The sequence below is a fragment of the Sorex fumeus genome, unplaced genomic scaffold (genome assembly GCF_029834395.1).
Source record: "Sorex fumeus unplaced genomic scaffold, SorFum_2.1 ptg000042l, whole genome shotgun sequence".
NCBI lineage: Eukaryota > Metazoa > Chordata > Mammalia > Eulipotyphla > Soricidae > Sorex > Sorex fumeus.
Genome location: NW_026606099.1, coordinates 4,985,738 through 5,000,667, shown reverse-complemented (window position 1 = coordinate 5,000,667; position 14,930 = coordinate 4,985,738).

The window sequence follows — 14,930 nt, the reverse complement described above, 5'->3', positions numbered from 1 at the left end:
TTGATGAGTACTGACAGCAGGTTCTTCAGGTGTTCAGGTCTGACCTTGTCTGGGCCGGGTGCCGTTCGTTTCTTTACTGACGAAATGGCGTGTCGGATTTCGGAAGGGAGAATGTTGGGAACGACATATCCATTCTGTAGAATTTGGTATGTCGGCAAGTGGACATGGCTATCGAAGAGATTTGAGTAGAAGTCATGGATAATCTTCTCCATTGCCGTTCTGGAGGATGTGATGGATCCATCAGGACGTCGGAGGGCAGTCATCTTGGTCTTGTAGTTGGCGAAGGACAGGCGGGTGCTACGAATACTTTTCCCAGCTTCTGCCGCATCTACCAGCACTTCTGCTCTTCTCTCTTTGAGGTCTTCCTTGATCGCATCTCTGCACTGCTTTGCGAGCTCGGACGTTAGCTTGCGGTTGCCTGAGGCATGCGCCAAACCACGCTGGCGAATTAGCTCAAGAGTTTTCGAAGACAGGCGATTTTTTGTGGCTATCTCTCTCTTGGCGTTCCTCGCACATTCATGAAGGTGCTGAACCAGTCGATCGTATTCCTCGTCAATGTTGTCAACAATGGCATCTTCCCATGTTGCCGCAATAATGCCAAAGAGCTCACAGTTGGTGGTCATTCTGGGAGTTCTCTTTTTAAACTTTGCAGCCCTTTCTCCCCGCTCTGTGAAGTAGAATTTTGCACGAAGGAGACGGTGGTCCGATCCCGTTCGGAATTTTGGGACAACAGCGACATCGGTCAGGCAAAACCGTCGATTGAGTATGATGTGGTCTTTTTCGTTGTGGAATCGTCCACCGGGAGACTCCCATGTCCAATGTTTAGATTCAGCCTTCTGGAACTGTGAGTTACCATCGATGGTCTTGGTCGACATGATGAACTCAGTCAGTCTCTCACCCTGTTCGTTCCATTCAAGGCCATGGGTCCCAATGTGAAGTTCTTCAGCTGATCTTCTTGGTCCTATCTTGGCATTAAAATCACCCACAATGATCTTGTAGAAGGTGTGGTCTTCTTTATAGAACTCCTCCAGCTCCGTGTAGAACTTCTCAATTTCTCCTTCATCATAATTAGATGTTGGTGCGTAGACAATGAAGATAGAAACTGCCGGCAGTGAGCCACATCTATTCAATCCCATTCGGGTTGTTAGGCATTCGAATGAATCAATGTTCATGGCCAAGTTTGTGTTGATAAGGACACCGACGCCTCTGACACCTCTTTTATCGCATGTTCTGAGGATCAATTCTTCTCCAGTGTCAAAAACGGCATGATGAGATTGGTGCCTTCTTGTCTTGGTCAGACCAATGATGTCATACTTGATCTTTCGCGCTTGTACCATCAGATCCTCGATGGATGCATCTGATGTTAGTGTACGTGCATTGAAAGTACAGACAATCATTTTTGTCTTCCTTCATTGTGGCAGCCTAGTTCGGCCTTGAGATTTTATCGGCCTCTCCTTTCTCATCCTTCTCAGTGCTGCCATGTTGGTGAAGCCTTCAGGGTCAGGTGAATGAGACCCATTGTAATTACTGGTTTTGGCATATCGAATACACAACGGATAGCTTGCTAGGCTTTGCCGTGCAGGCAGGATACTCTCGGTAGCTTGCCGGGCTCTCCGAGAGGGCCGGAGGAATCGAAACCCAGTCAGTCATGTGCAAGGCTAACACCCTACCCGCTGCATTATCACTCCGGCCCATTTAATCCTCTATTGTGTACCTTAACATTTCTCATCTTTGGTCCCCTCACCCCATTAATGCAATCTTCACCCGAGGCCCCCTTGGAGTATCCTGCAGACTGGATGGCCCAGAGTTGAAAAACACTGCTCTATATCACTAAATAACTAAAACATCCTAAATTATTTAGCAGCCATTTAATTAACCTTTCTTCACTCTTCCTGGACTGTCAAATGATTGTGCTTTTAGCAAATGCTGAGAAGAAAATTCAAATTAAATCATAATTTACTTGAGAAAACATTTTAAAAAACAAAATGTGTTGGGGGCTGGAGCAATAGCACAGAGGGTAGGGCGTTTGCCTTGCACATGGCCAACTCGAGTTCGATTCCCGACATCCCATAAGGTCCCCCGAGCACCGCCAGGAGTGACCCAAAAATGCAAAAATAAATTAATTAATTAAAAAAACGTGTTGCTTTAGATATAATTCCTTATATGTTGAGTGATACATATGCCTAACTGTGGAATTAAAAGGAAAGAGCTGGCCAGTGTGCAAATGTCTAGTTAAGATTCATAACATGAGGGCTGGAGACATAGCACAGGAGGTAGGGCACTGGCCTTACACACAGTCAACCAAGGTTTAAACCCAACACCATATATGGTCTCCAAGCCCCTCCAGGAAGGATCTCAGAGCATTGAGTTAGAAGTAAGCTCTGAGCACCACCAGATATGGCCCAAAAACAAGCAAAGAAAGAAAGATTCCTAACAAGGCTGATTTTAAATATCATTCTGGTTCTTGGTCCTGAAAACAGTCAGTCAAACCCAGGGGAGATAAAAAAAAAGTTCTCTCTCACTCACAGGGCAAAAAGTACTGAATTCTACTACTAAGACTTCCTAATTATCTCTTCTTCATTAAAAAGTCCCAATGTTAACCTGAAAAAAAAAATCAAAAACAACCAGTGCTGGCATGGATGCAGAGAAAGAGACTCTCATTCACTGCTGGTGGGAATGTCAACTGGTGCGGTCCTTCTGGAAAACCATATGGACATTTCTAAGAAACCTAGAAATTGAGCTTCCATTTGATCCAGCAATTTTACTTCCTGGAATATACCCCGAGGATCCAAAAAACAAAAGGGAGAAAAGACATCTGCAACCCTGTGTTCCTTGCAGCACCCTGCACAATAGTGAAAATATGGAAACAAACCAAGTGTCCAAGAATAGATGACTGGATAAAGAAACTACGGTACATATAACACAATGGAATATTACTCAGTCATAAGAAAAGATAAAGGCATGAAATTTGCTGCTACATGGAGGGACCCAAAAAGCATGCTGAGTGAAGTTAGTCAGAGGGAAATACTGACACAGAATGGTCACTCATATGCAGAATATGAAGAAATATAATGGTGGAATAACAAATACCCAAAGACAATGGAAACAAAAAACATGAGAACCGGTATTCAATAGGAAACATGCCACTGAAGGGGGCTTGGGGATGGGACAAGGGAGGTGGCAACATCCATGGTGGAGAGAAGCACTCGACCAGGAGATGGTGCTGGAAGATGATCAAGTGTTATGTATGAAACTATCAACAACAACAGCTCTGTAAGCCACAGTGCAAAAACTTACAAGCCGACTGGTGGGTGGGAGGCAATGAGAGGGGGTGGGGAGACTGGTGGAAAGAAGATGACACCTCGTACACAGAAGCCCAATCATGAATAACTTTGTAATTTCATGGTGATTACATTTAAAAAATAAAATAAAATAAAAATTTCAGGAAATAAAAAATTGTTCCAGAAGGAAAAACAAACACTGTCCTCCCGTTGTTCATCCATTTGCTTGAGCAGGCCCAGTAACGTCTCCATTTGAGATCTGTTACTGTGTTTGGCATATGTGCGAGATACTCTCGGTAGCTTGCCGGCCTCTCTGAGAGGGGTGGAGGAATCGAACCCAGCTCAGCCGGGCTGGCTGCGCGCAAGGCAAACACCCTACCGCTGTGCTATCACTCCAGCCCAGACCAGAAGGAAAAAAAAAAAAAATCCCAGTGTTAGCACCTACAGTGCTGGTACTGGGAAATGTACACTGGTGAAGGGTGATGGAATACTGATGACTGAAATCCAATCATCAACAGCTTTGTAAGGGTCTATCTCACAGTGATTCAATTAAAATGTTAGAAAAAAACTCTCTCTCCAATAAATAGCTTACTGGTTCTGTTTCCGAAGAACAAATATACTTTAAGATCTACTGATGGGGGTAGTGGTGATGAAGATGATGAAACTGTTCTTTAAACAATGGGGGCCAGAGCAACAGTACAGTGGGCAGGGCATTTGCATGTAGCCAACCCAGGTTCAATCCCAGCATCCCATATGGTTCCCCAAGCAGTCAAAAAAAAAAAAAATAACAACAACAAAACACTTGGGAAAAAAAGTCTTAGACTTTTAATACAATTGTCAGCAAACTCCTACAGTCACAGAATTTAGTCACATTAAAGAATGAATTATCTGAGAACTCCCTGTCCTCCTAGGAGATCAAAGACTGTAAATAGTATAGTGCAATATAGTGAGGGAAATTCTGATTTCACCAAAATATTCCTCTTAAGCTGTACATCAAATAGACACGGCTCTTTAGTACCTCTGTATCCCCAGCACCCAGAACAGGGAGAAACACATTAGTGAGAACTCCGAACTTGGCATAAACAAATAAATATTTTGCTTTTATCTTTCACATAAGAAACTTTTACTGTCACTCCATTCTTCTGATAACAAGCTACAAAACGAGCAAATTACTGGATCTCATAAGCTTTGGTTTTTCAAAATAAGATGTGAAATAAAGGGCCAGTGAGATGGCGCAAAGGGATGGAGCATACGCTTCGCAATGGGAGCTCCAGATTTGATCCTCACACCGCATGGTTCCCTAAAACATTTCTGGGAGTGACCCCCAAGTAAGCATAACCCCATCAAAAAAATAAGTGTTCACACACACACACACACACACACACACACAAAATGAGGACAGGTGGGGATGGGGGGGAGTGTTAGAATAGGAAGTCTCTCCATGTCTATGATTTATATGTCTTATTCACCTCTATATCCAAGTATATGAGAAAATGAGGAAAGTGCAAATATCCATTAAAGTTTCTTATAGCTCTGATTCTAAATTTCTTTATCCTTTGTTGAAATATTACTTGTTTACTAAGCAGACAGCATCTAGTCCTATAAGAAGTAGATTAAGGGGACTGGAGTCATAATACAGAGGATAGGGCACTTATCTTGTACACAACTAACCTGGGTTTGATCCCTGGCATCCCATATGGTTCCCTCATGCACTGCCAAAAATGATCCCTGAACACAGAGCCAGAGTTACCCCTGGGCATCGGTAGTGTGTCTCCCACCCCTCCAACCCCCCCAAAAAAAGTAAATTAAAATTCCTTGTCTACACTCAGCTGAATTATCAGTTAAAACTTTTAAAATTCAGAATTTGGGGCTGGACACACCGAGTAAGGCCTTGCACTAGGCCAACCTGGATTAAATCCCCAAGCACTGCCAAGAGTTATCCCAGCACCAGGAGTTAGCCCTGAGCACTGAAGGGTGTGCCCCTCCCCCCCCCAAAAAAAATAAGAGAAAGCAAGAGAATAAAAATAAAACCAGAAAAACTCTGGGCAGGGAATGTGGCTTGGGGATAGTGTGTACAGGCCCCCGAGTTTGATCCCTGGAACTGAAAAACTTAAATCACAAAATCAGAAAACATCTAAAATCTTCAGCTTTCCATGCAGATAATTTGCATGAGGATGCAACTTAAAAAAAAAAAAAGTAGATCCCGGTCAAGTCAGGATATTAGAATAATTAAAATTAGAAAAATAATAAATTACAAAAAAATAACAAATTTTGATTTTTTTGCAGTTTATTATGCTAAAGTACTATTAGAAAGAAGTACCTGGAGTTGAAAAGATAACTTAACAGTAAGGCATTTGCCTTGCACACAGCTGACACGGGTTCTATCCCCAATACACCATGAGGTACCCCAAACTCCACCAGTGGTGATCCCTGAGCACAGAGCCAGGATTAAGCCCTGAGCAATGCCAGGTGTGACCCAAAAACAACAAAAAGATAAGTACCAGAAACATCAGGTTAATCCATTTATATTCCAAAAATGTATCAAAAGTCAAATATAAATGTATTTTTATTGCTACATAACCTAAATGCCCACCTTTTGCATAAGCCAGCATTTTTTTCCATATGGAAACCATATGTTCTCCTGTGAATCCCAGAATATTGCAGAATCTTCACTCATAGGTGAAACACCTAAATGGAATGGATGGGGGCTATTAGAGGGTCACAACATGTTACTACGGAACCAGCTGGTGGGACGGGGATCGGGGGCTGCGGGGGACACACAGGAAACAAATTCAGCAAAGGGCCATGGTCAGAGGAAGGTTGAGAAATACTAGAATCATGTAAATATTTATTTAGATTCATGTTTTTCATGGTGACAAACCAACAACTAGCACCTGTTTATTTAGAATTTTCCCTATACCACTATACAGGTATCCCCTGCTTTTTGAAAGAAGAATTTTGCTACTTAAAACAAATGGTAAAAAAGCAAAAGAAACTCTAATGATTTGTTCTGCAGCAGCAAGACCAGCAGCAGTGTGACCCCACCAGCCTCCTTCCCTGGATGCCACCTCATCGTTCCATTGGTTTTCTTATTATTTATTACCTTAGGTTTCATATGTTATTTGGTATGATTTGGTAGGTTCTTTCATTTGGGGGGAGGGAAGGAGGGCCTTATCCGCTGTATTATCTGGCCCTTGGTAGGTTCTTTTTGGAGTCTGGGACGACTGAATTAGAGACAAGTGCTTCTTTATTTACTCCATTTCAGTTTCTAAAACGCTTTATTATATTTTTATTTTCTGAATTATACACAACCAGTGATGCCCAGGGGTCCATATGGGATGCCAGGGATCAAACCCGGGTCAGCAAGGCAAACGCCCTACCTGCTGTACGATCACTCCAGTCCCTGGAATATTTTATAAAAATGCTCTACTTTCAGAAAGTGGAGAAAATCTGTATTTAACAGTTTGAATCACTGTCATCTCCAAATTACATGTAGCCTTCAGAAACTTATGTCTCCATTACTAAGTAGAAATGACTATAATAAATACAAGAATTTTGATTAGAAAAAAAGAATTTTGATCAGAACAAATGACCATGGATCGAAATATTCCCAAGTTATCTTGATTATTCAAGTCTAGTAATATCTAAAATATTACATATTCCTCAACAGCATTTTACAGTCTGTACCTTGCCATTTAGTGCTAACATAGTTTATGTTCCGTCAGTCACCTATTATGTACCCAACATTGCTGACAAATATTTTGTGCAAGTCAGACAGCAAATATTTTAGGCTTTATGGGCCATAGAGACTCTGAAACAATACTCAACTCTACAGGTATAGCACAAAATCAGCCAACGACAACACTGATGCATGAGCATGACTGTGTTCCAGTTAAACTTTATTTACAAGAATAGGCTGGAAGTCACCTTTGGCTTGCAACCCCCACAAGGAGACAGCAGGAAAACCAACTTTCTTAATTAAAATAAATAAAATACACAGGCATACATAACAGTCTATCAGATGCTGGTAAACACTCGGAAGAGTAAGTGCTGTAAAGTAGGGGAAATGGGATAAGGAAAGCCAGCTTCACCGAGATGGTGACATGTGAAATTGATACCTAACAAAAGAAGAAATGTCATGCCACCTGCACTGGAAAACTTCATGGAGCAGATGCTCAGGAAGGAACAACCCATCATTTTAAAGAATAAGTATGTTACTGTAGCAGGAGGAACAAGAGCAGAGGAAAAGGCTTGAAGAGATTAATTGGGTCAGAGATAAACTTGCCTGCACAATCTCTGAATCCACTGTCAGTGCTTTTATCCTGAAATGGGAAATCACTGAAGATTTTGGCAAAATGAATGATGGGCCAAAGAGATAGGACAGAGATTAAGGCAGTTACCTTGCATCCTAGTGATGCAGGTTTGAATGCCTAGCACTATGTATGATGTCCCAAGTACTTTGCAACAATACTCAGGAATAGCCAGAAATAGCCCTTGAGTACTGCTGGACGTGGCCCAAAAACCAAGGAAGGAAGGTAGGAAAGGAGAGAGGGAGGGAGGGAGAACCTGCTTTTAATTGCTTTTTTTTTTCTTTTTGGGTCACACCTGGCAATGCAGAGGGGCTACTCCTGGCTCTGCACTCAGGAGTTACTCCTGGCGGTGCTCAGGGAACCATATGGGATGCTGGGGATGGAACCCGGGTCGGCCGCATGCAAGGCAAATGCCCTACCCACTGTGCTATCTCTCCAGCTCCCTTAATTACTTTTTCAATGGAACACAGATTATTCTGAATGTCTAAAAAGAGACAAAGGCAGAAGCAGAAAAATTAGAAGGTTAATGCAATAATCCAGGAAAAGAAAGAATGGCAGTTTCGATCTTGGGGTAACAGAAAAGATGGGGAATCAGACTCATTGTGTGCACTCTGTAAAAATAAGATTGAATAGGAGAAAAGCATCAGGATGATTTCTGGGCTTTGGGTTGAAAAAAATGGAAGTGTAACTTTTAATTTCTGAGAAGGGTATAAATGTTGGGGGAACATACCAAGTTTGAGATGCTAACAATTAGACATCCACGTTATTAAGCCACCCAGGATTTCTTAAAACTTTTTAAACTATTATTTTAAGACTATTAAGTAAACCAGGTTTTCTAAAACTTTTCCCACCACAATCCCTTTCACCCAAGAATGCAACACAAGGAGTACTGCTAAAACACCTCAGATTAACGACACAGTAATTCTGAATTAATTTTTGGTCAATGCATCTTCAGAAAGCTTTGTTGCCAAATTTTTCATAATCAGGTCTCAATCCACAGTTTAAGAAGCTAAGCAGCAGGAAATGGGAAAGAAAAATTTGGAGTCAATAGACCTTTATTTGGGGTCAACAAATCTTTCTTTTGGGGGAGCACTGGCTTGGGGGACCACACCCAGCCATTCAAAGCTCTAGCTGAGCTAGACTAGGACCTGGGAAATATCAAAGAAGGGAGGCTTTGGGGCTGGAGGGATAGCACAGCAGGTAGGGCGTTTGCCTTGCACATGGCCGACCTGGTTCAATTCCCAGCATCCCATATGGTCCCCTGAGCACCGCCAGGACTAATTCCTGAATTCCTGAGTACAGAGCCAGGAGTAACCCAAAAAGCAAAAAAAAAAAAAAACCACGAAGGAGAGGCGGAGGGAGGTATGGGGGAGGATTGGAGTTTTGCAGTCATATCTGGTCCCCCTTGGAGGGGAGCGGGTTGAGCTTTCCTCCCCGCCCCGACCAGAGCTCCGGCAGCCAAAGACCTCCAGGACCAGTCACCACCATGCTGAGACCACTCTCCGCACACATGAAGGTACTGGCAGAGGGACAAAGCCACGCGGGTTCCGGGGTCGAGATCTCCGGGGCATTCGGGCCTCGTGACATCTTATCAGGACATCTTTTTATGACATCTTATTATCTCATTCCTACTTTGGACAAACTTGCAGGCTATCGAATGTTGCCTGCCCACAGGGCAGAGTCTGGCAAACTCCCCGTGGCGTACCCAATATGCCAAATACCAGTAACAATGATGGGTCTCATTCTCCTAAAGAGCCTTGAATATAATCTCAGGGCTAGGCTGAAGGAGACGTTACTGGGGCCTGCTCAAGGCAATCGACGAATAACAGGATGATGAAATGAAATGAAATGAATCTGGTCATGCTCAGGAATTGCTCCCAGCAGTGCTCAAGGAACCATATGACGCTGGGGTTAAAACCTAGGACTCTTGCATGCAAACCATACACTCCAACCCTTTGAGCTATTCTCCTCAGCCATTTGCCTGTTATACTTTTAAATATAACTGTTATAATTGCTTCTAATATATCTGATCTCTCCAACTGGGTTATAAAATCCTTAAGAGCAAAAACACCTCTTACTTGACTCACAGGTATATAACTCAAGACTATTTGTTCATACTTTATATGAGCAAATATAAAGTCCAATTAAATTTGGTTTCTAGATCTAAATCCTTAAAACACAGCAACAGCAAATTTAAAATAGAAGACAACAGCTAACAAAGAAGTAAATCGGAAAAACACACACACAAAAAAAAGTAAAATAAACTAGAAGTAACTAGGAATCCAAGAGCAACTACTATAGGAATAAACATCTGCACATACATTGTGTTAGTATGTAGTAGTCCTTGAAGGCGTTTTTATAGCATGAAATATTTCTAATTATCTTCAGTCACATTCAATATAATTTTAATTGACATGTTTAAATACTGCTATTAAAAGTAGAAGAGAAAAGGGACCAGAGTGATAGTACAGAGGGAGGGTGCTTGCTTTGCATGCGGCTAACCCAGGTTCAATCTTGGGTACATCATATGATCCCTCAAGCCCACCAGGAGTGAACACTGAGTGCAGAGCCAGGAGTGAAATCTTAACCTGAGAATGGCCCAAGAAACAAAAATAATAATAATAATAATAATAATAATAATAATTAAAATGGAAGAAAAGGGTCAGTGAGATAATACAGGGGTAAAAAAAAAAAAGAGGCCTGGAGTCAGAGAGATATTACAGTGGGTAAGATGCTTGTCTTGCATATGGCTAACCCAGCTTCAATTTCCTACATCCCAATTGGTCCCCCGAGCCCACCAGAAGTGATCCCTAAGCGCAGAGCCAAAAGTAAACCCTGAGAACCCTGGGTGTGGCCCAAAAACCAAAAAGGAAAAAGGAAAAAAAAAGTACAGGGGTTAAGGTGTTTGCCTTGCATGCAGCGAATTCCTGTTCAGTGACCGGCACTGAATAAGGTTGCCTGAGTACCACCTGACCCTGAGCACAGGGCCAGAAGTAGCCCCTGCATATGGCTGAGTATAGACCAGAAGCAAATTATAATAATAAACACAAAAACAGAAGAAAGGTATCACAGATATGGCTCAGAAGTTAAGTGTTTCCTAATACAGCAAGTAGGGCACCCCATATGGTCCCCTGAGCACTGTCAGGAATGGTCCGAGAGTAGAGCCAGAAGTAAGAACTGAGCACTGCCAGGTATGGCACCCCCCCAAAAAAAAAAAAGTGAAGTGCTTACACAACATATATTCTGGGTTTAATTCCCAGTAAAATATATACACAAAGACACACTCACACACACGTACACGTGGCAGGAGAAACCTCTGATGCAAAAACATACTCCCCCCAAAAAAAGGAAGAGTAAACAACAATTTCTTGACAATTTTACAGATGTATTATTTTCACAGAACTTATTACATACATGAAAATCATTGAATTTTGAATTTACCCCCATGATAGAAATGGCAGATACAAGAAAAATCAAGCCATCATTCAAGTTCTTCTTTTCTTGATACAGAAATATAAATAACTATAAAGATTAGTGGAAAAAAATACAGACTTTCAGATGAGACATTTGGAGATAGTCTAAAACTTGCCTCTTTTTTTTGCATTTTGGGTCACACCTGATGATGCTTAGGGGTTATTCCTGGCTCTGCACTCAGGAATTATTTCTGTTGGTGCTCGGGGTACCCTATGGGATGCCTGGGATCAAACCCAAGTTGGTCGGCTGCATGCAAGGCAAATGCCCTACCCACTGTACTACCTCTCCAACCCCACTTGCCATTATTGTTGAGCTTACAGATGAAGTTGCTCTTCAAATAAAAGACAGCAGGTCAGAATTCACCTTTGTTCAATAGTTTGCCAACCCTGGTATAAAGGAACTGGGTGATTAGGATAGAGTCAGAATATATGACTGTTCTCTGCTCCCCTGTGTAAGATAAGGTTTTAAAGTTGACGAGGCAGACTGGTCACATGAAGTTGCTGGACATGGACATGTAATGCTCTTCCTCCTCTTTGCCCAGCTAATTCCTGCTCATGTCTCAGGTATCTATTCAAACATCACCTACCTCCAGCACTTGTCGGCTTCCCCTCCCTACTCCCCCGCTTCTGGCCACTGCTCTCTGAGACTATAATCAAATGCTTTTACCACAGGCTTCCAAAGAACCCTCAGTTCTATCACAACATTGATATCAAGTTGTACTTTCCTGTCTGTCTTCCTGCTAAAGTGTAAAGAAAGCCCATGAAAGCAGGACTCTGTCCACCTGCTCAAAATGATACCATTATCATTCTAGTTCACCGCCTGGGATAGTAGGTGAAAATAAATATCCACTGAACTGAATGAATCTAGCAGTAGTCGATTCTCTATCCAGCTCTCTTAGTTGCCTGTAAGAACAAAGATCCCAAGGCAGGTACCCTCCTTTCAAAGGAGGGAACTTTATTTTTCCAGGACACAGGTCAAACTTTTTCTCTTTTCATTCTGTTTTCCTGGCCAGATTTAAGAAATCTAAATTTCTCCACAAAAGTCCATTCCTCTATTCCCTTAAAGCTGGGCCTAGGACCTGGAGGAATAGTGCATAACTTCGAGCACCTGCCTTTTCCAAGCATATGGTCACAAGTTCAAATCGCCACTGTTGCCGCAAGCCCCCAACTACAATCCTGGCAGCTCTGCTGTCTGTGATCCCCGAGGAACACAGAGAAAATTTTCACTCACACCACTGCCACGTATGTGCAGGCACCACGCACAGGTGAAAACCCTGGCAAGCACAACCAGAAAAGATGTGAGTGCCACAGCCATTGGTAAAATGTGAGTCCCACTAACAGATGTGGCAAAAAAATACATTAAAAATTAAAAAACAAAACAAAAGAAGCACATTGCGCTGGGGTGATAGTGCAACAGGCAGGGTGTTTGCAGAGCTAGGAGTAACCCCTGAACATCACTGGGTGTGGCCCCAAAACAAAACAAAAAAATACAATAAATTTAAAAATAAAAACACTACATTAAGTGCTATTATAAAAACTGCAAAGGAGTATCTGGTCCGCCTGAGAAATTTGGGGAGACTGAGCTCAGAGTCAGAGTCAGGAGTAAGCCCTAAGAACTAAAAGTAAAAGAAAGATGTGTCACCAATGGGCCTAGAATGCACTCCAGGCAGGGTTCAAAGATAGGCAAAGCACAGCAGCATCTCCAAAGGGTTCAGAGCTGAGACACAAAACCAAATCTTAAGACAGAGAGTTAGTACAGGAGGTAGGACATGTGCCCTGCATGCAGCTGCTGGTCCAAATGGTCCTCCAGCACTGACAGTAGTCACTCCTGTGCAGAAATTATGGAGGAATAAAGAGATATCATAGACAAACCATGGAAAGTAGGAAAGGGTCTTCTAATGGAATCTTAATTTTCATTCTTGTTCTCAAAAGCACACACAGGCTGTCTCTGCTGTCTTTTCCAAGAACACAAATACATTTAGACTTGAACACAATTTTCTGTATGTTCTGCTTCAACATACTGCCCCATACCAAATCTCTAAAAACCTGACAGAATATATTCATCAGTTCAAGAAGGTACAGTCCTAAGTAGAGGGTAGGTAAGATTCTAAATTAATCACTGCTTTGCTCCACTACTCTCATCTATCTTCTTTTGATAAGTTCATAAATTCAGGTTGCAATAAGCATAAAAATAATGATAACACATCATTGCATCTCATTAAATATAAAAAATAGTCTTCCTTACCCATTTTTCTAAAACTTCTAATTATAGCATTAATAACAAATGTCTTGTAACAGGTAGACTGAATAAAGATTATCTAAGTCTCAGCTAGAACTAGTGGATATGGCACTCTATAGTTCCTAGAAATCAACGTAATACTATGCTAATTTCTCCCTGACTAGGGAGCTTCTTTTCCTTTTCCTTTTTCTTATAAACCTTTTCATTTCAAAAAAAAGAAAGGAAAAATAATTAACACTGATGCTGATTTATGCCAAGGAAAAAATAATTTGGTGCATATGTTTCTACTGTCTTGATGTTGGGAACGTAATCTAGAAGTTTAATATCAGCACTGACACTGTTCCTTTTTTTGGCAGGTGGGGGGAGGGGATAGGAGGGTAGGCCACTCCCACTAGAGCTGAGAGCTACTCCCAGCATGAAACTCAGGGGTCAAACCAGGGATCGTGCGTGTAAAGTATGCAGTCCAGCCCTGTGAGCTAATCTCCCTAGCCCCTGACATAGTCAAGCCTTGTGGGGTTTTTTATTTTTCTATTTCTGCAGTAACAGGAATAATACCCAAAACCCAGAATCTTACACATGCAAGACAAGTGCTCTGCCCACCAAACCGTATCACAAGCTCTGACACAGGAAAATCTAAGCAAGATTCCTCTGATTCAGGTCACACAGAGCAAAATAATTTTAACTATTGTTAGTCAATATTTACTGAGTACATACAATACGCATTTACTGTGCTGTTTACAGTCAATAAAATTAAAGGGCCCTGAGGGCAGGGAGAGAATCCAAGTATTATCTCAGTGACCCCCACTAAGCATGGCACTGTCAGGCCCAGATGACTGAGGCCAAACATCTCCAAGAGTGGCCCCAGATTCCCCAAGCACCACTAGGTATAAACCCTATTCAAAAAAATAAAATGGGGGGGTGGCCAGAGCAATAGTACAGCAGGTAGGTCATTTGTCTTGCATGCACCAACCCAGGTTTGATCTCCAGTACTCGTCTGGAGAGCCCATAAGGAGTGGTCCCTGAGAGAAAATTCAGGAGTCAACCCTGAGCAACAAGAGTGTGGTACAAAAAAAACAAACAACAAAAAAGTTGCTGTGTACTGACTACTGAGATAAAACAAAATATCAGGGTTTAGTCTAAGCTAAATGACTTAATCCCTGGTGGTTCTGTGACCATCTACCAATCAGGTTACTACTCCAGCTTTCTGTCTTTCCATTAAAATGGATATAGATCAATTTCACTGTTTTCAACACATGTAATGAAACAGCTTATGATGAAATCATTGTACTGAGTGCTCGTACAGGACTTACAAGTAGGTTAGGAGACAATTCACTATGAAGATATAAAGAGATTAACCTCAGAAGCAGAAGAGTCATTTCCAGCAAACATGTCTGCATGTTTGGCATCAATGTAACACAGAAGATAGCCAAGAGAGACAGAACAGGGGTTAAGGTGCGTATTTCCAAAAGGTCAACCCAATTCTAAGCCCAGCACCCACATGGTCTCCCAAGTGATTCTGAAGACCCCTTAACACAGCCAGCGGGTTGGCTGAGTGTCACAATGTGGGATCCCTGGAACTTGGGAGGAGGGAGGGAAGGAGAGAGGGAGGTGCTCCCTCCCTCTCTGA